We start from the raw sequence: 21,426 nt of genomic DNA, 5'->3' as shown, positions 1-21,426 counted from the left end.
AAGTTAATGGATACAAAGATTTTGTGATTTACAGATTTTGGATACCACGCCCCATTCGCCCCCAATTTGTAAAAAACGCATTTCAAGAACTAGAGACTTGTGCTTGTGAAAGTTTTATTAGGATCATATGTTTACAAAAGAAATTATTCAACAAATAAATTCTCATAATATTGCCCACGCTGCAGCGCAGCCCAAGCGCAGTCGCTGCTTACTGCACAGTTAGCAGAGCGCAGGCTTATGCGTGCGTGTGGATGCATGTGTATGTATGTGTGCATAAAAGTGCAGAATGATTAGAATATCAGCTTAGAGGGTTCAGGGTATCTCCTACTCGAGCAGTCTCGACTGGAGCCTTCTTACTTTTTTATGTTAACATATTTCTTATTTCCATTTACTATGTTTCTTTTTTATAAATATGTAATCTATATAAAAAATATATAATATTATAATAACTATATTTAAGCTATTGATCATATTTAGCTGTGCCAAAATATATATGTCTTGTGACTATGAAAATACTTATGAAATTGAAGCTTAAGAAAAGTAAAAAGTAAAAGTAAAATTCTTTTAAATCTTATTGAATTGAAATAGACTCCACATGAACATTGAAAACTCTATTGCCGGAATAATTCATCTGATTCATCTATAAAGAATATTATGCCTGAAATTCAGTCAGCAAAGACCCAGGAAACCATTTGCATAATTTGTCAGGTCATATGTAAGTATATAAAATGCCATAAGGGAAGAAGAAGAATCCTCCAGATAGTATCACAAATTGTTATTGTTCTATTGTAATGTCTTTTCATATTACTTTTATTTTACGATTCATTTAAGATGATTTATTCGATATAAGAGTGAGTGATGAATGACGTCGCAATAAAAAAATAAATAGATAGATAAATAAATAATTAAATAAATCAATAAATCACTAAATAAGTAAATAAATAAATAAATAAATAAATAAATATATAATAAAATAAATCAATAAATAAATAAATCAATAAATAAATAAATAAATATAAAATAAATAAATAAACAATTATAATTATAAATATCAATATAATATATTCCATCATGAACCTTCAACAAATTTGAGCTGGTTTTCTGATGTTACACAGCAGCAAATATGCCCGTAGTTTTCTCAAATATTGAATGAGTATTCGACATGCAAATGAATGCAAATTAATGAAGATAAAGTGATATCCGGCACACACACACGTGGTATACCCACATTGGGGGTGTATGCAGGGTATGCGATACAATTAAAATATACATTTACAAATTATAAAATCTATATATAGATAGACAAGCTAATATAATTACGTGTCATATGCTACAAAAACATATATCTCTTTAGTCGAGCCACAATTATTTCAATTCGATGCAAACGAAACGGATTCCTGGCTACAAAATGTTGAATTTATAAAATAACGAAACCAGTTTGCAAAATGACATTTGATCGATAAAAAAGAGAGAAAAAGAAATGAACGCGATAAGGTCGCAGGTCAACCCAAAAAACTCCAAACATATGTATGTTGTGAATCCAGGGAGGGTTCTTAGGGGGAGGGGGGAAAGCGGAAAGCGAAGAGCGAAGAGCTCATGCCAGCTGCTTTGGAAGTGAGTGATATACGAGGTGAGGCACCTGTTCATGTCAGCCAACTGCACGGTGAGCTAGCTCAGTGCCGTTAGCTGACCAAGTAAATATCAAATACCAAAATACAAAAAAAAAAAAAATATACAAAAATAAACAAGTAAGAAGGCTCCAGTCGAGACTGCTCGACTAGGAGATACCCTGAACCCTCCAAACTGATATTCTAATCATTCTGGACTTCTTTTATGCACACATACATACACATGCACGTATAAGCACGCGCTCTGCAAACTGCGCAGCTAGCAGCGGCTGCGCTTGGGCTGCACTGCAGTGTGGGCAATATAACGAGAATTTATTTGTTGAATAATTTCTTTTGTAGACAAAAGATCTTAATGAAACTTTCAGAGTGTAATCATATGATGAATATGTGTGTACATTTCAAAGCACAAGTCTCTAGTACTTGAAATGCGTTTTTTACAAATTGGGGGCGAAGGGGGCGTGGTATCCAAAATCTGTAAATTACAAAATCTTTGTATCTACTAACTTTATATACAACGCAAATTTGAAGTCTCCAGGTCTAAAAATGTTCAAATTAAGCTGAAAAAACCATGTCGATTTTTCGATTATTCTCGATAAAAAAGTTATCGGACGAGTTATCGAAAAAATAAAGCAAACTTGTACTGCCTATGGTATACACGAGTATGCATGCCAAATTTCAGCTCTCTAGCTCTTATATCTTCTGAGATCCTTTTGCTCATACGGACGGACGGACGGACGGACGGACGGACGGACGGACAGACGGACAGGGCTATATCGACTCAGCTCGTCGTGCTGATCAAGAATATATATACTTTATGGGGTCTGCGATGATTCCTTCTGCCTGTTACATACTTTTCACAAAACCATTATACCCTGATTTCCCATTTTCAATGGGTTCAGGGTATAAAAAATAAAAGAATACAGAAAAAAAGCCCAAAGTAAATTGAATTTTGCAACACATTTCGCACGAAAACTTTGCATATGCCAAAGGCCACGCCCACACCTGACGCACGATTTCCAACATTTGCCTCTTGTGATGTGCGTGAGTGTGCGAGTGTGTGTATACCCTTTACTATAAATCAGCCTGCTTGAATAGGGTATTACGAGGCTAATGTGCCGTTTGAAAGGATTTCTGATTTCCCAATGCGATGCATGAAGGCCGAGAATTATAAATTACATGATTTTTTTGACGGGTCAAGTTCAATCATTAAGATTCAATAGTTTCCTAAATTTTGTATATTTATAATATTTTTATTAGCAAGTTAAGTTAAGTTTTAAGCACTTGAAGTATATATAGATTTAAAGTAGTATAAATATAAATAATATCAATACAAATAAAATACAAATTATGAAGCAACAATGCAACTAAAGCATATAATAACAATTGAAATTTTTAAAAATTTAAATGGATTGGAGAAGTGTTGTATAATTCTCTGGATCGTCGAGGAATAAACTGATTCTTAAATTCTATGGATAGGCTTAGAATTCATTTTTAATAAATTATTACTGATATGTATGCTATCCCACTCAGTAGAGTCAGTAGATCTAAATGCTCTGTAGACTTCCACACAATCAGCTGCAATAATGAATTTATAATCGTCGGATATCGATAACTCTCTGTATATGTAGGCATGTATCGCTAAGCTCTATAAGCAATTTCGTTTTTATACCCTGAACCCATTGAAAATGGGAAATCAGGGTATAATGGTTTTGTTAAAAGTATGTAACAGGCAGAAGGAGGCGTGGCAGACCCCACAAAGTATATATATTCTTGATCAGGACGACGAGCTGAGTCGATATAGCCCTGTCCGTCTGTCCGTCCGTCCGTCCGTCCGTCCGTCCGTCCGTCCGTCCGTCCGTATGAGCAAAAGGATCTCAGAAGTTATAAGAGCTAGAGAGCTGAAATTTGGCATGCATACTCGTGTATACCATAGGCAGTACAAGTTTGCTTTATTTTTTAGATAACTCATCCGATAACTTTTTTATCGAGAATAATCGAAAAATCGACATTGTTTTTTCAGCCTAATTTTAACACTTTTAAACCTGGAGACTTCAAATTTGGGTTGTATATAAAGTGAATAGATACAAAGATTTTGTAATTTACAGATTTTGGATACCACGCCCCCTTCGCCCCCAATTTGTAAAAAACGTATTTTAAGTACTAGAGACTTGTTCTTTGGAATGTACACAAATTTTCACTATATGATTACGCTCTGAAAGTTTCATTAAGATTGTACGTCTACAAAAGAAATTATTCAACAAATAAATTCTCATAATATTGGCCATATTACAGCGCAGCCCAAGCGCAGTCGCTGCTAACTGCGCAGTCAGCAGAGCGCGTACTTATAAATGCATGTGTATGTATGTGTGCATAAAAGAAGTCCAGAGTGATTAGAGTATCAGCTTGGAGGGTTCAGGGTATCTCCCAGTCGAGCAGTCTCGACTGGAGCCTTCTTACTTGTTACACTTGCTTTCTCTCTCTTTCTCAATATACATAAGTATATATGTACATATATATCTATCTATCTCTCTTTCTTTCTCTCTCTCTCTCTCTCTCTCTCTCTCTCTTATTATCGTCTCGCAATGCTAGTCGCTATTACTCTGATCTCTTCGACAGGAGGCCTACCTGCCATCTCATTCGCTCTCAGCAACATTTGAGACCACGTTCAACAGCAGCTATATATTTGTCTCACTCTCGTACACTGAGAGAACTCGAGTAATAGTTCCAGCACTACTCCAACAATAAGACGCTATGTTGACAGGCAGAGACTACACTGAGACTACCTTATCGCGTTATATTACATTCGTGATACGATATACTCGTATACCTATATCTAATATCTATATATATCTGCAGCTGTACAGCTCGGATTGCTGCTGTTGGATGACCGAATGCAAATTTTATTGGTCAGCTGAAGTTTGGCGCGGCAAACATTTAGTGGGGAGTGTCGTCCTCCACCCCGCCAACCCCCTACCCGCCACGCTGCCGTTCAGTGGGTCACTGTTTGAATAACCGCAAAGTTGCTGAGATTGAAAGCAATTTAAAGCAACCATATGCCAAAGGCGAAGTGTGCGAGTCACTGGGGAAGGTCGGCTGGGCAGAGGATGAGAGCGATGGAGTAGCAGTTGGGCGGGCCACAGGAGACAGCGTCCCATATTTCATTGATGGCGCTGACAGCTCCCCAAGCAATTGGCGGATAGATGTTTAAAAATTCAAGCGAAATGGCTAAAGAAAAACGCCTAACACAGCAAATGAGTTGCACCTGCCGAAAGGGCGTGCATGGAGTGGGCGGGGAAGAAGGGAGGAAGGGGGGGGGGGACGTTGCTGAATAAATGCATGAAATGAATGAGTAAATAACTGGAATGACTAACTGCGGTGCTTAGTCGTCTCCGGCGACGACGACGACGACGACGACTCAGCCTCGATTTGCAAATCACATGAACTTGAACAGAAGAAGCTAACGCATCGGACGTGGCTCGGCAATTGGAATGAGCCGAGCGAAGAGGTGTGAAAGTGCCAGCCTGAGAATCACTTTAATGCGTATGTGGTTCACATGCCAGCAGCAGCAAATAACAGCAAGCGGAGATAGATAGCGTGAGAGAGAGAGAGAGAGAGAGAGAGAGAGAGGGAGAGGGGAGAGAGGAGAGAGCGATGGAGATATCGACAAACAGCCAAAGACAGGCTAAGGCTGCCTGCCTCCAGCCAGCCAGCCAGGCAGCCAAATGGCATTATCAAAATTTACATACAAGCATATCCTGATTATCCTTTAAGCATGAATTATTGAAAGCGTAAATACCGCCAGAGACGACACTTGGCAATGGCAGGAGCTGCTTTCAGAATGCCAACAGCCAACAGCTAGCAGCAACAAAAACTGCGTAGTAGCTGTCGAGAGAGATGGGAGAGAGAGAGAGAGAGAGAGGGAAGGCAGAGCCGCGTGTTGGAAACAACGGCTTAATTTGCACATGACAAACCGAAAGACAAACTGTAAGACATTTGAATGAAGGTATATAGCATGGGCCAGGGCAACCAGCCGAGCAGTCAAGCCCTGACAGACAGCCTCAAAAATAATGCGTAGACGGGCCAAACTTTGTCTACGCCAAGACAGAGACGAGACAGCCGAGTCGAGCCCCAGGCGTACTCAGCGTAAATATACCCTACAATGCGGGGCACACAATATAAGCCCTAGGAGGAGACGACCTGCATAGGTTCAATATTATTTTAATTAATCACATTTGGTTATCCCCTTTGGCTGCTGTTAGCGCTGCCTCGGAGAGTGTTGACCCATTGACGGAGGCGCAGCTCACTCAATGGGGCATGTGTAATTAGGCTGAACATGTGTTCGGCTGTCTGCAGCTGGAGCTGAGCGAATCAGGCAAGTGAACACATGCTACACGCTCCAGCCGAAAGACACCGAGCCAACGAGTTATGGCACTCAGCACTCGGCAGCAAGTCAATTTCAGTTATACTGATTCAAGATGCCTTCGAGTATCCAAAAACAACAATGCTGTATCGAAAGTTTTGCTTTTGCAATCTCCGACTCGACGGCTCGTCACCAAGGCAAGATGTGAGATTTACATTCGCTTGAGCTTAACGGCGCCATGCTCACATACACACACACACACGAACAACAGCTCACACACACACACAGGGAGTGAGTTTGAAATCCACTCACTTGGATAAATATGTTTTCAACTGTTTGTACACTCGCATCCTGGACGAGCGAGCTCCTGCCGCCTGCTGCGTGTATTGTGTGCTAAAATCCTGTTAAAAGTTTGCCATAAATCCTATTTACATATTTCGTCTTCATCTCATAGCATTCACGGCTTCTCCTTGGCGGCCTCAAAGAGTTCAAGAAGGCGCCGACACGCCCCATGCCTCCATCTCCCTTGCCCCTCGCCCCTCGCCCCTCGCCCCTCGCCCCATGCCATACGCTTGGTAACAAGTTTCTGGTCATATCAATTGTTTAGGCAAATAAATCATTCGACTTCCTTTAGAAGCAGCCGCCCGCCTTCCTCGGATTTCAGTGGCTGGCCGTGCTACCTGAGCGACTGGCTAGTGGCCTGGGACGAGGGCAGCTCGTTGCGGTTGCCATCTTTTTGGCTAGGACTCAGATTCCTGTTGTTGTTGACCTCGTTTGCCGTTTGTTGATTTCGGCTAAAATACAAGCCGCCGCTTGGGTCTGCAGTGCTTCCTTCCTGCCTTCCTTCCTGGCCCGTGTCCCGATACAGATCCGAGCAGATTCAGCATTTGCTTTCGATTAATGCTGCCAAACGGCAGCGCATTGTTCGCTCTTGGCCGCCAACAACAACAACAACTGCCGCCTGGCAGCCTACCGCCCGCTGTGCCTGCGGCTTGGCGATTTGCTTATAGCCAGTTGGAGCAATGAAAAGTCACTCGGCTGCTCGGCTCGGCTCTTGGCTCTCTAATCCTAAGCCTAGCCCAATCCTGAGACTCCCAAAGACTCGCTTTGCATATGCCCCAGCTAGGGCCTCAGCTCGTATAATTGCCCGCCGTCCGCCGTCCGCCGAAGCCCAATCGAGCTCTAAATGTTGTCTCCCATGGCATCGAATTGAAATGCCTGACAAAGGCAGATGCCATGTATATGGCTGAATCTCTACCATATTAGCTAGAGCTAGAGCTTTACACCTGATATCGATATACAAATATTATGCAAATTTATATAAATATAGCATGCACATGTGTGTGTGTGTGTGCGTGTGTGTGTGTGTGCGTAGCTTCCTGCAAGTCTTTTCAATGAAAATTGAAATCTTTCTTAAATTGCCCATTTTACATTTCGTAGCACCCAAAACGAATTATTCTCAATGTATATAACGCACATTTATATACAGTTATATTCATGTATAGCTGTATATATATATACTATATACATTTATATATATTGTCAGATGTCTGCTGCAGACAAGCAGCAGCCAACGAGTGTAATTGTAATATGTATTGTTTGTTATTTCGCCTTGGCGTTTTTATTTTTCAATTTCAATGTTGCGCATACGCAGCGTATAACCAACGTTTGGGGCGCAGCAACAGCAGCAGCAGCAGCAGCAGCAGGTCCCCAGCGACGTCTTTTGAAAATAAAACGTTGGCTTGTAAATCAAATGCGTGGTTACGCCCCCAACACACACACACACACACACACACACTCGTACACACACACATTCATGGAGTCTGTTGAGTTTTTGTGTTGCCGACGCTGAAAAGCACGCAACACTTTTTGGCCAAACTCAATTAGTTGCCATTTTTTAGTGTGCGGCTTTTTTTGTTTGCTGCAGGCATTGAAATCAAGTAGTGTTTGTGTGTGTGTGTGTGTGTGTGTGTGTTTAGCCGAGCATTTAGATAGTGGCAACAAAGTCAAATGGCCATTGGCAGCCAGCAAGTGAGTGGAACTTTGTTGCGAGCTATTAAAACATGGCTCGGGTGCCGGGCAGCAATTGAAGTCGCCATTCAAGTCGCACTTGAAGTAGGAAAAGCCTCAGTTTCAATTGTGCCACATTGTGGTGGCGCAACACACACAGTGACTCCTGCCAGCTGGCGAACCGCATCGACTGGCAGCGCAATTGGTTGAAAGCCACACACACACGCACACACACACACACACATATACGTACACACACATATACGCACACACACATGTGCATGTAGATGAACGCATGGCTGACAGCTCCCCAAAGGAAGCGCAGTTGCCGCTGTCTCCCACGAGAAGGCTGTTTGGACGAGCCGCGGCGTAAGGACGAGCCACTTAACACGCAGCCACCGACAACAACAACAACAACAAGAACAACAACAACAACAACAACAACATCGACAGCAGCTACAACTACAAAAATAACAATAACAATAACCGCAATAATAACAAGACTCTTACAGACTCAATCCATACGACGCACAAATACCCTACACAAAAGGCGAGCGTGGCATACTAAAAGTTGGCTTTAAATTTGATTTGGCCAGAATTTGCTGTGGCCTAACGATGCCGTTAACTCAGTAGCAGCGCTTGGCTTGCAAAGGAGTCGGTTCTTGCGGTTCTTTGCATTCTTTTCTCTCTTTTTTTTTTTTTTGTACTCCTGGGGCTGTTTCGCATTTGTGTTTGCATTTTGCAGGAACAAGTAAAATACACATTATGCTTATTATTTAAAATGTTGCCATGCACACACACACACACACACACACACGCGTAAACTGTGGGATACAGTGCAAGGCAGGGGCTGAGGCTTATCGTGATTTCTCGAGCGCCACAAAATACGCACAAGTCAGCACGAAATAGATTCTTAAGCATACACCAGTATGACCTACTCAGGCAGACTTATATGTATTGATGTGTATGCACATGTAACTACATAATATAATATCGTAAAACATCGTGAATGATAGAACTAGAAAAACTTTCCTTTTTTTTTTAGGACCTTCCCGTTTAAAATTCTACGGTCTCCAAAATAAAAAATATTATGCTATTTGGAAATCGAACACAACATGCTAACGCCAAATTTTGTACCGTTTTATTCAAATACATAATATATACATAAATACATAACATGTTAATATATAATAATAATACATAATAATATAATAAACATAATTATATAAAATATTTCTATTGCCGTAATTTTTCTGCTTTTTCTTTGGTAAAAGTGCAAAAGGGATTAAAGTCCTGAGTATCTAACATCGATTTTTATCGATTGGAGGCTGATGTTATATAATCAAAAATGATCAACTTGTACTCTAAAACTCTATTCTACTGGTGTACTTATTTTAATTTTCCAGCCTCTTACTTAAATAATTGACGAGAGAGCTCGTATATGCGATATAACACCAATCCATTATGGGGGAAAATCCAAATTATCGGGTATTAATTAATAACTTGAAAACTAAGTTAGATTGCAATCCTAACAAATTTAGGAACGATAAAAATCTTAGTCATTCAGGAAAATTTTAGTTATTTTCGAAAGAGATGAACAAAAATTATATATCGAATACTTTCCAGATGCAATTGATATGTTAAAAAAAAATAAATAAAAATAAAAATAAATAAACAGTTTTTTTTTTATTATTTTCTTTTTTTTATAAGAATTAAACGGAAATATTTTGAGTGGCAACGATATTTTTAATGAGATATTTTAATGATAGTGAGATATGAGCTCTGGATGAGTGCGAGGCCTCCGCAAGGGAAGATTGCAGTCAAGCAGATATTAAAATGAAGCTCTTTTATATTCTACATGCATACCATATATCAACTCTTATAAGTAACCACATTTAAAATTAACAAGTAAGACGGCTCTAGTCGAGACTTCTCGACTAGGAGATACCCTGAACCCTCCAAGCTGATATTCTAATCATTCTGCACTTCTTCTATGCACACATACATACACATGCATCCAGACGCACGTATAACAACGCGCTCTGCTGACAGCGCAGTAAGCAGCGACTGCGCTTGGGCTGCGCTGCAATGTGGGCAATATTATACGAATTTATTTGTTAAATTATTTAATTTCTAGACGCACAATCTTAATGAAACTTTCAGGGCGTAATCATATGGTGAAAATGTGTGTACATTCTAAAGCACACGTCTCTAGTACTTGAAATACGTCTTTTACAAAGGTGAGGGTGAGGGGGTGGATATAGGGGTGGGGGGTAAATTACAACAACAAATTACAAAAATCGAAATTATATAAAATACATATAAGTCTATATTTAAAATTTGGAAGCTCTAGCTTTAAAGGTGTAGGAGATATAATTAAATAACTAGCTTTCGATAAGGTTTTTAATCGATAATAAAATATCGGGAGTAGTTATAGATATATAAAGAAAAACTTGATATGCGCGTGATATACACGGACCTAGGAAAAAAAATTTCAAGTCTGTAGCTCTTATATCTTCTGAAATCGACGCGTTCATACATACGGACGGACGGACGGACGGACGGACAGACAGACGGACAGGGTCAAATCGACTCAGCTCGTCGCCCTGATCAAGAATATATATACTTTGTGGGGTCTGCCACGCCTCCTTCTGCCTGTTACATACTTTTAACAAAACCATTATACCCTGATTTCCCATTTTCAATGGGTTCAGGGTATAAAAAATCGGATACGATGCCAACATTTGCTCTGGACAAACCTAGTCCAAAACTTTTTATTCTCTATTCCCTGACTCATGGAACCTATATATAACACCGATACTTGTAAAATTGAAATTATTTTCATGTATCTTATATGTCATGCGATAGTTATGGACACGAGGCAATCGGGACACGCGTCCATCTCTAAGACAAGAGAGGCTTTATAAATTTGAAAATATTTTCTGCGGCCTTTTCCGACGCATTTTCATTGCTATTAAAAACTTTCTCGAACAGGAAAACGCCCATAACAACAACAACAAGAACAACAACTGAAGCAACAGCAACAACAGCAGCAACGGCAGCCGAAAGCAAGTCAAAAGGAAAAAAAAAATTATGTATTTTATTATGCTGATGATGATGATGATGATTTTCTTTATTTTGCCCGTTGATTTTTACGCATTTTGTGCGACGAGTGCGGCTGCTGGGCAAACACATTAAAAACCGCAGCAGACAAAGGCGGACGAGCCGCTGCCAGCAGCGAGGGCTGCTCACAAAGTTAATTAATTTCCACTTAATGTGCACTTAAGAACACTAAAGAATATTCAAGCGAGCAGCACAGACAGGCATACAAAAGTCGCCGTCAGAGCATATAAATACCTAATTCGATTATGCTCTTTAAGGCCAGAGCGATTTGCTCGAATGTCATATGACTGACCCGCCCGGCCAGGACTATGAATAGTTAATCTGCAATCAAAACAGGCAATTATTTTAAATTGAATTGCATTGATTTCAATATCAAAGCAAATCCAAATCACATCGAAATGGCATCGAAACCTCAATTGGACTTCTTAATAAGCCCACATTGATCTCAGCTGCATCTCAGCCAGACTGCTAGGTAGATAATATATATACATACATATATATATATGTATGTATATTCCACTCCAACTGCCAGCTCAGCTCAGTCTCTAACTTTTGCTGCTGCTGCTGCTGCGGCTACCTGCATAGAATTATGTGGAGCTTGTCAAGCCCCGAGCTCCGAGCTCCGAGCTCCACTCCTTATCCCGAGCCCCATTTGCAGCCCTTCTGGCTGCTCGCTCGCAAAGGCTTTTCATTCATAGCACTCGCTGCCTAGCAGTTTATCTGCGGGCCTCGGCTGCTTGTTTTCGTTGTTATTTTATTTATTTATATATTCTTGTTTTTTATTTATTTTTATTGGCCCTCGCGCTTTTCACACATTTTTCATTTTCCCAACTCAAAGTTTCGTTTTTATATTATATTTATTTATTTTTTTTCGTGATTTTTGTTGTTGTTGTTGTTGTTGTTGCTGCTGTTGTGTTTTTGCTGTTTCTTTTGTTTTTGGCTTTTTCATTGTTTTGTGTTGGAGCAATTAAAATTTTTATGAGCAAACAAATTTTCGTTTACAACAATAACAACAAACTGCAATAAAAAATAATAATCATAAAAAAGCAAAGGCAAACGCCAAAAAAAAAAAAAATAAATAAATAAATAAATAAAATAACGAGCCAACATATACACGTGCAAAGGTAAAGCTGTAAAGGTGCTAATTGGTTAATTGTGCGCGTACAGGTAAGTGAAAGAACTTACAGCACACAGTCATGTCACAATCTGTATATATATGTGTGTGGGTGAGTGTCAGTGTGTGTGTGTGTCCTGCTCAATAATTCAGCAAATGAAAACAACAAATGAAGAGAATTAACTGTAGCAAGCCAACGAATTAACACACCAACAGAACAGAGCAATAAATACATACATACAGACAAACATATATATCTATATGTATATATGTATATATGTTTGTATGCGATTTACAATTTGTGAATTTGTAAAGGTGTAAATGTATTAAAATTACTTTCTAAATTATTTACAAAAATTAATTTATCAAAAACTATCATTTTGCAATAATTCCAGCATTTAAGTTCATCAGCTTTGGATATTATCAAGGATTACAATTTGCCGCATAAATATTTCATTGAGCAAACCGACAGAAACAGGGGCAGAAAAAGGCAGAGGATGATGTGAGTATGTAAGCTGCTTTAAATTAAATCATTGAAATTTCTAACTTTTGGCTATAATTATTGTATGTATATTAGTATTTAAATCATTAAATATATTAAATAAATATTGTATATGTGTAATCATTTCTAAATAATTCGATAAAACAAGGAGACAAGCAAGTGCGTTGCAATCGGGCGTTATCGATGGCAGAATACTCATTCAGGACGCAAACACTGTCAGATCAAGTTTCCGATTTGCCACGCCTACAATCGGTGTATAAATATAATTTTTGTGAAAATCCCATCAAATCAAATGCTAGCTGAAATTTAGTTGTTAAATTTTGAGTTTCTACCCCAAAAACTGTGGAAGTTTTACCCAATTAGCCACGTCTTAGATATATCCTACATATTTTATTGACTTTGGACTGTTAACCTGATTATTTATTTCAAATTTCACCTCTACAGCACCTCAACCATCATAACTGGCGAGCGGGCGATAAAAGCCTATATACTCATTTCCATTTCGTGGAAGAGTATAAAGAAATAGCTAGGAGCAGGCTTAAGGGTAAAACGCTAACTTATAACTAGATAAGGAATTACGGTCTCAGTTCAAGGCACTTGAATGGGGGAAGCAAGACTAAAAAAACTATGGGGACTACAACATGCTCTTGATTAACAAAGGTGGTAGGTGGGGCGAGAAAAAAGTGCTTATCGATATATCGATAGCTTCGATAGCATTTATTCCTGTCGTTAGTATTATAACCAATATTATAATGAACAGAGACTAATGTCTAATAAAAAACATTAAAAAGATTGACAAAAATATTTTTTGTTTTATTTTAATTAATAAAATTTAAAAGTATTAGAATAAAATTAACTGTTACCAACCACAATACCAACGTTTCATACTAAATAAAGCTACTTTTGAAGCGTTTAACACCGTCCCACTACCTTCTAATTTATTTCCCCATCCACATATGTAATGCAGGCGTTCGTTTAGTTTAATTGACTCATAACTCAAGAGCAAACAAGGAACAAAAAAACTTGAATTTGCTTGAGAAAGCAGGCCAAATCAAGCCATTTCCATTTACGTGTAGCTAATTCAGATGCCGCCGCGTCTCCTGTTTAAGGCGTCAGCTGCGCCACTGCAGACAAAGGCATTGACACGCCCAAAAAAAGGGCACTCACACACGGTTGGGACAGCGACGTCCACCTGCTGCCTCCATTCCCGTTCCCATCCCCATCTCCATCCCCATCGAATCCCCAATTCCATCCCATGGCAGTTGTTAGTTTAAACTGATTTGCAGTGTTTGACATGGCCATAAAAAGCAACGGGAAGTGGACCAAACCGAAAGGGCCAAAAGGCAGCAGGAGCCGAATGTGCCATGCGATGAGTGTGAGTGTGAGTGTGAGCTGCATATAGCTGACTGCTCAGAGATCAGAGGAGCTTTGCTTAAATGTTTTGTCTTCATTGCTTTCGCCTCTCGCCTTTTGCTGCTGCTATTGGCACACACACACACACAGTGAGAGCCACAGACAGACCCACACACACGCCGACAGATCCTAACTACTTGTAACCCATTCAACTAACCTAACCATGTGGATGGGCCAGTCTCATCGCCTGCCGTGTTCTGTTGGTCATTTCACTAATCTCTTCATTTTGCTCAATGCTGTTTTTTCCTTGTTGTTGTTATTATTGTTGTTGTTGTTGTTGTTGTTGTTGTTGTTGTGCCGCCTCCCATGTTTACAATTTATTTGGCCTGTTGTAGTTGCGCTATCGTTGTTGTTGCTCATACGCCCCATTGTCTATAGTTTTTGGAGCTGCAGCCGCCCTTTTGTTTGACCAGAACGTGCAGCGTCTCTAATGTTAAGTTCAACCATTCATTTTCGAGCCATATAAAGCGAACAGGGTCCATGTGACAGCCAGAAAACACAACAACCACCCCTACGCCAGCCCCTACAGCTACCCCAACATCCATCCCTATCCCTATTCCTATTCCTATTGCTATAGCTACAGCCCACGTTTATGCTTCCTCTCCTTCTCTCCCTCTCTCTCTCGCCCTCCGTCTCTCTGGTTGGATATTATGCCTGTGCACGTCCGTCCCCAATAAGCTGCTCTTGTTGTTGTTGTTGTTGTTGTCGTACAGGACGCTGCCCTGGAGGGTGGGGCTGTCCAACAATTAAGTAAAACGATTAAAATGCAAAGTAGTCAACGCCAATGGGCTGCAAAAATCTGCTGCTGCTGCTGCTGCGGCTGCTGCTGCTGCTGCTGCTGTCAACGACACAAATTCCCTCAATACCCTAACAATGTCAAACAAAAGATTGGAACAAATGTAAATAGTTTGCTAATGTGAAATATATGCAAAACTGTCGACTAAAATCGCAGCTGAAAATGCAGGTGAGAAACAGAGACTGAGTGTTAAACAACAGATTAAAAAAATATATATATTATTTGAAATTTAGAATATATAATACATGCACATATGTATATACGAGTGTATGCTTATCTCACATAGAGCTTGAATGCTCTTTATATGCCCACTGCATATCGGAATGCCATTAGAGACATTTAGATTGGATAGGTAAAACAGTCTTGATCTGCTTTATTTATTTATAGACCATATTGATCGTGTTCACTTCGTAATGCTTTAAGCTATGGCTGATCTGAATGTACAAACATATATACTTAATATGCAACTAGAAAGTTCCAGATCCTTTTATCTAGATCCCTATCAATCTACTCTACACATGATCTTTAAACTAAATTATTAGATATATGAGTCAAGTACGAATAATACAAAACTCAAATAGATAAACTATAGATGATGAGCTATAGGGTCTCGCTAATCTGAATAAATCTACTCCAAGTACTCGACTTAAATAGATTAACTCTCTGTACCTACAGGGTCCAGCTAATCTGAAGGGATCCAAATCCAAGAGAGTAATCATAATCGATCTGCTCTACAGTTCAGCTAAATTTCAATTATATCGATATTTGAACATAATTAATCGATGTTCGAGTATTTCTCTAATTGCTTGAGCTCCATGCAATCCTCTTAAGTAGATGAGCTATTAATTGGAAACTAGTACATTCTATTTACTATTGGGGCCATGTGATATTTCCAGTTGGCATTGGATAATTTAAGTTTATTTCCAGAGCGCAACCTTTTGGGTCAATTCATGATTTAATCCGTTCGTTTAATTTCCATGGACATTGTTGCTGCTGCTATTACGGTCACAGTTCTTGATCCCACAACAGCCCGCTACTAAACAAACACACACACACACACACACACACACACACACACACACACACACACACACACACACACACACACACACACACACACACAGGCACAGTCGCATTGTGCAATGGTTTTGTTTGCTTCTGGCATTGTTGTTGCATTTAATTAAAACCCTTAAATGTAGGCACACGATTGCAGTAGCTACAGTTGCTCGATAAAGAGGCTGCCGTTGAGCGAAAAGGGGGGCGGGCGGTAAGACGGGGCCATTTTGGGGGACATTCGAAATAAATAAATGTGGAGCTGTTGCCATTTTGGCAACCACAGCAACGACCAGAACCAACAGCATCAGCAGCAAAGCCAACAACAACAACTCACTTATCCCTTTCACTCCCACACACACACACACTCCCTTTGCCTTGTTCTTTTTCTGACTCTCGGTCTCTCACTCTCTCTCTCTCTCTCTCTCTCTCTCTCTCTCTCTCTTCTGTCTCTTTCCTTCTTTCTCAATTCGTAATCGCTCAAATTGTTGGGCAAACATTTTAGCAGCTTTTTGGGAAAATAGTTTAAATGATTTCGTCCGTTCGAAAAAAGTTATTTTAAAAGCAAAAAGAAAATAGTCCGTAATATACGGAAATTATATTCGGAGAACTGTTTTGAGAGCTGCAACTGGCTTACGCCAGGGCTTAATGTATTTATTAGCTCTGAGCCTAATTAGACTGCACACAAGTTTCTTTGTCCAGTCGTTCCATGAGCATTAGATAATCCCGGCTACTCTAACTATTTTTTGGGTCGACGATTTTGACCAACCAAATTTTTATGTTGTATAGCTGCCTATGTCTATCCATATCTAAAATTTATTGAAAGTGTTTTTTAAGAACAACTGATAGAAGATGCGATATATATCGCTATATATATATCAAATCAATAACAGACAATCGATCAAAGCTATCGGTAAGTTTATGTGAAGTGGACTAAGTGGATCTAGAGACGAACGTCATGTTATATATTATAGCTGCTAGAGGCAATACGAATAGACAAGGAAATAAATGATTTTGATTAAAAATATATTGTTTATTAACTGTTTTTTTTTTTTCTTTTTCTTAGTTAAGTGTTGAATCCATACTAAGTATGAGTCCTCTTTTTGCAGTCGGGCCTTGCCAACAACAGAATACTCATTCACGGTCCGAACACTGTCAAATCCATTTTCAGAATTGCCACGCCACCTATTTGTGAGAGACGATATTTTGTATGTGGTTTCTAGCTCTCAACTAGGTCGGTAAATATAGTTTTTACCGATTTGCCACGCCTCCAATGGGCGTATATATACATATATATAGCACTTCTAGCACTTTCTTCGGTACTGGAAATGTATTTTCCAATTCGTAATGCCCCTATTGGGCGTATTGAGAAAATCTTCACACTTTATAATTCTAGAGTATAGACGAGACAAAAGCAATCTACTACTCATTTCATATGCATGAATGAGTATAAAGGCGATGGCTATTGTTGAGTTACTATTCTCGAATATATCAACCCATATCAATAGCAGTGAAATTGTATTTCAAGAGTTTTTCAGCTCGCTGAGCAAGAACTGAAATAATTTATATTTCATTCAAAGCACGTCACAAAAATTATTCCAATCATATCATTGCTCATAATATTCGGTGTATTTTAATTGAAAAAGTGCGAAAAAAAAGAACTAAAACTCATTTTATACGGAATGAAAAATACAGTCGAAAGTCGAAATGAAAAGAATTTAAAAAAAAAAATAATAATAATAAAGCAATATATTGAAATTTTTCATGTCCTTACGCCTTCATTTATTAATTCCACTTACTTTGCAAAAGTTCTCTGAAATCTTATCAGTTTGTAAAAAAAGTTAATTATATTTACAGTTATTACCCATTTCTAAGAAACGGCCCAAGAATACTTGGAATGATCTTATTACAGCAGCTTCGAGATATTCATATCATAATACAGAAATTGCTCTTCCCTTATACATACATACTGGAGGTGTTGAAATATTAAGAGAACTTATTTATTATTCAAAAATTCAGTTATGTCAGTTAACTGAATATGCTAATTATGCTCAGCCAAATTCATTGTAAAAACATAAAGTAAAACTTTTTAATTAACTAAACCGCTGCTCTGCACAGCCTCGCCAAATCGCTCGGTCCGACTTGTGCCAGCTCATCAGCTGCAAATCTCTGTTTATACTCATTCTCGAAAGTAAAACGGGTATATTGGTTTTGTGCAATGTTGGTTCGTCCACAATGTTTTTCGATTCTATTCTACAGTAGAGACTTGGAATTTGGAACATATACTCCCATATACAATCGTTTGATCAAGTCACAAGATTTCCCCAATATGCCCACTATGGGCGTGGCAACAAATAAAATGCATTAAATTTAGAATAAATTTTTTCCTTGGACTAACAGCCCGACATCACATAGATATGTCGACTATATGCCTAAGTCCATTGAGGGCGTGGCAAATAGGGAAAATCTATACTTTTCGGCTTGTTTTAGAGCTGAAAACTTAAAATGGCTACCTTACTGTTAACTATCTATAATATACGTGTACCAATCGGGGGCGTGGCAAATCGAAAAATAGATAGAAATTGTGCCATGAATGAGTATTCTGCAGTCGATAACGCCCTGCTGCGACGTTTTAACTTGATTTTCATTTTAAAAGGGAATTACTAGAGTGAAAAATGTCTTACTTCAGATATTCATTTTGGAATAGATAATCCTATTTAATCTTTCAGCCTCTTAAATGAAATTCGAAAGAACTTCTTCAGGCTCGCCTGCCAATCAACCATTTTTGGCACTAGACTAAACCCAATACAATACTTGTATATTCGTAATCTCCATTCGAATCCTGAGATTTCCGAAATGTTTACCAGCCCGAGTTGAATAAAAACAAAACTTAAAGTATTAAATGGCTTATGTTGCTTACAATAATATAATAATATACAATGTATGCATGTTCGTCTTCAATTTGCATTTTGAGCCTTACCTTGGCTGCTGTCACGGAAGACAACAACAACAACGCCGCCAAAAGAAAAACTCGCTTCCGTTTCCTTAACTTCAATTGTTGTTTCTCTGTTCGTTTTATGTTTGCATTTGCTGTTGCTTGTTTTTGTTTTTGTTTTTGTCTTCGTTTTCGTTCTCGTTTACGTTCTCGTTTTTCTCGCCTGCTTATTTGCATTTAGTTTTTCATTCCTTTAGTTGAATTCTTCAAAAATTTATTGTGCACAATTTGATTATTTCAATTTCTTTTATATTTTTCTTGATTTGCTTTTTATCATAGTTTGCAAACAGAACAAAAAACGAAAAAAAAATTAGCAACAAACTTTGCCCGGATGGCGAAAAAAAAACAACAACAAAATACAGAAACAATTCACTCGAAGATTTGAAAAGTCGATTCTTCTTCTTAACACTTTGAAACTTTTCTGTGTAATGCGTTTCGCTTGCTCACTCACTCTTTCTCTCTCACTCTCACTCCCACACTCGCACTCACCCAGTCTATTGTCTATTTGGCTGTTATTGTTGCTACAAACAGACCGAAATCGAAATGAATTAAACATGGGTAAACACTAAAATAGCCGTCCGAAAAGATGTTTCACAATTCGACTTAAATAGCAACAAGTTGATCGAATTAATTGATATTCATAATTAACAAAAGTTAATTGGCTTGAAATGCAGTTGCTGTTGTTGCAGCTGCTGCTGCTGCGTGCTGTTGTTGCAGCTGCAGCTGCAATTCGGTTATGAAATTTTTGCAACTTAAATTTCCTAACTGACTCGCAATTGTCGCCATGAATTGTTGTTGCTACTGTTGTTGTTGTTGTTGTTGTTGCTCTTTATCTTTGCCTTGGCAGCTTTGTTAGCGCGACCTCCGCAATGACCGTGTAACAATTTTGCAGCTCAGCAGCAGAAGCAGCAGCAATAGCAGCAGTAGCAGCAGCAGCAGCAGCAACAACAACAACAAACAATGCCAAGAAACGCGCGCGCGCCACAAAGTAGGCAACGAAAATGTTCGTGGCAATCAGACGATGCTTTAACGCAAAGCCAACAACAACAAAAACAACAACTGCCATAACAATTGCCAAAAGCTGCGCGCCTTTTTTCGCCTCACAATTTTAAGAATTCATTTTTTTTATGAAGTTGCGTTTCCTTCTTCTTCTTCTTTATTGTTGTTTTTGCTGTTGTTGTTGTTGTTGTTGTTGTTGCTGGTTTCTCTAGGCGGCACTTGCAGGCTGATTATTGCTGCTGCACATAGCCAGAGCAGCAGCAGCAATAACATCACCATCATCAGCACACACACACAAAACTTATGTAAGCGTTTTGTGCGCGTTTTTCTTTTTTCGTTTCGTGCGTTTTTTGTGCGTTTTTGGCAGGCGTTAAGCGCCGTCAATGTCCAAGCCTTAGCTGGTTGTTCTTTCTGGCTAACTATTATGATTCTTGTTATTAATATTATTATTGTTATCAGCTGGTTGGCTGGCCATTGCAGTTGCTGCTGTTGCTACTTTCGCAGCGACAGCAGCAGCAGCAATGACGGCGGCAGCATTCATTCATTCAAACTCACTAAACGAACGCAGCTGGCAGTCACATGCGCGACTAGCACACACACACACACAGGCACACGCACACATAGATTGAGAGGTACGCACACACGCACACACAGACACGCACTCCCGCACACACACACACACACACACACACGCACGCAGGCAGGCAGACAGGCAGACACAGAGACACGGCCACGGAGACGAGACAACAACTGCGACTGCGACTACGACAACAGCAATTGCTGCGACTGCTGCGACTCTCGCGTTTGGTTCTCCTCAAAGCGAAACGCGTGCCGTCTGCGCTGAGTCCTGTTTCATACTGTCCTGCAATGGTTGCTGCTGCTGCTGGCGATGCTGCCGCTGCTGCTGCTGATGATGTTGATGCTGTCGCTGCTGTCGCTGCTGCGGCACAAGAATTTCCCTTGTGGGCTCTGTTAAAATTTCCCTGGCATGCGCACCGTGTACAACAGCAAGCGTTAACAGCGCTAACAGCAGCAGCAGAGCAGCAGCAGCCGGCAACGCGACGTATACGTAATATTTAGACCATAGACCACAAGTTGTTTACAGCCAGCCAAAACATTTCCCAAAAACGAAACAGAAGACAACAACTCACAAAAAAAAAAAACACCACAAAATATTGCATGCAATTCGAATTGGACTTTCGCTGGCCCAAAAGGCTAATGCCAATACTTTCTAATTAAGTGAATAGTATAGCAGCTGCTAAGCTATTCCAATTTACGATATTCGAGCTGACACCACGCTAGCCAACACACGATGCGTGCACTGCATTAATACAAAACGAACAGCCACCAAATTGAATTATGTTGCATGCCAGAAAAAAAACCCAAAAACCCAAAAAAAAAAAAATAAAATAAAATAAAATAAAAAAAAAAAA

General features: G+C 39.3%; 1 long non-coding RNA gene across 2 annotated transcripts in view; it reads right to left on the bottom strand.

Annotated features, from left to right (window-relative positions):
* The window catches only part of LOC122757833, a 62,546-nt gene extending 41,888 nt beyond the window's left edge, over window positions 1–20,658 (bottom strand). Inside the window, exons 1-2 of one of the 2 annotated variants that reach the window (XR_006358007.1) lie at window positions 20,549–20,658; window positions 18,980–19,260 (exon numbers count right to left, since the gene is read on the bottom strand). This is a non-coding gene — a long non-coding RNA (uncharacterized LOC122757833). The remainder of the gene's footprint in view (window positions 1–18,979; window positions 19,261–20,548) is intronic. The other variant, XR_006358006.1, reaches the window with a different exon arrangement.
* Between the last annotated feature and the right edge of the window lie 768 nt (window positions 20,659–21,426).

The sequence above is a fragment of the Drosophila mojavensis genome, unplaced genomic scaffold (assembly GCF_018153725.1).
Source record: "Drosophila mojavensis isolate 15081-1352.22 unplaced genomic scaffold, ASM1815372v1 contig_136, whole genome shotgun sequence".
NCBI lineage: Eukaryota > Metazoa > Arthropoda > Insecta > Diptera > Drosophilidae > Drosophila > Drosophila mojavensis.
The sequence above is the reverse complement of the archived record's forward strand: the minus strand, read 5'-3'. Positions and strand labels throughout refer to the sequence as shown.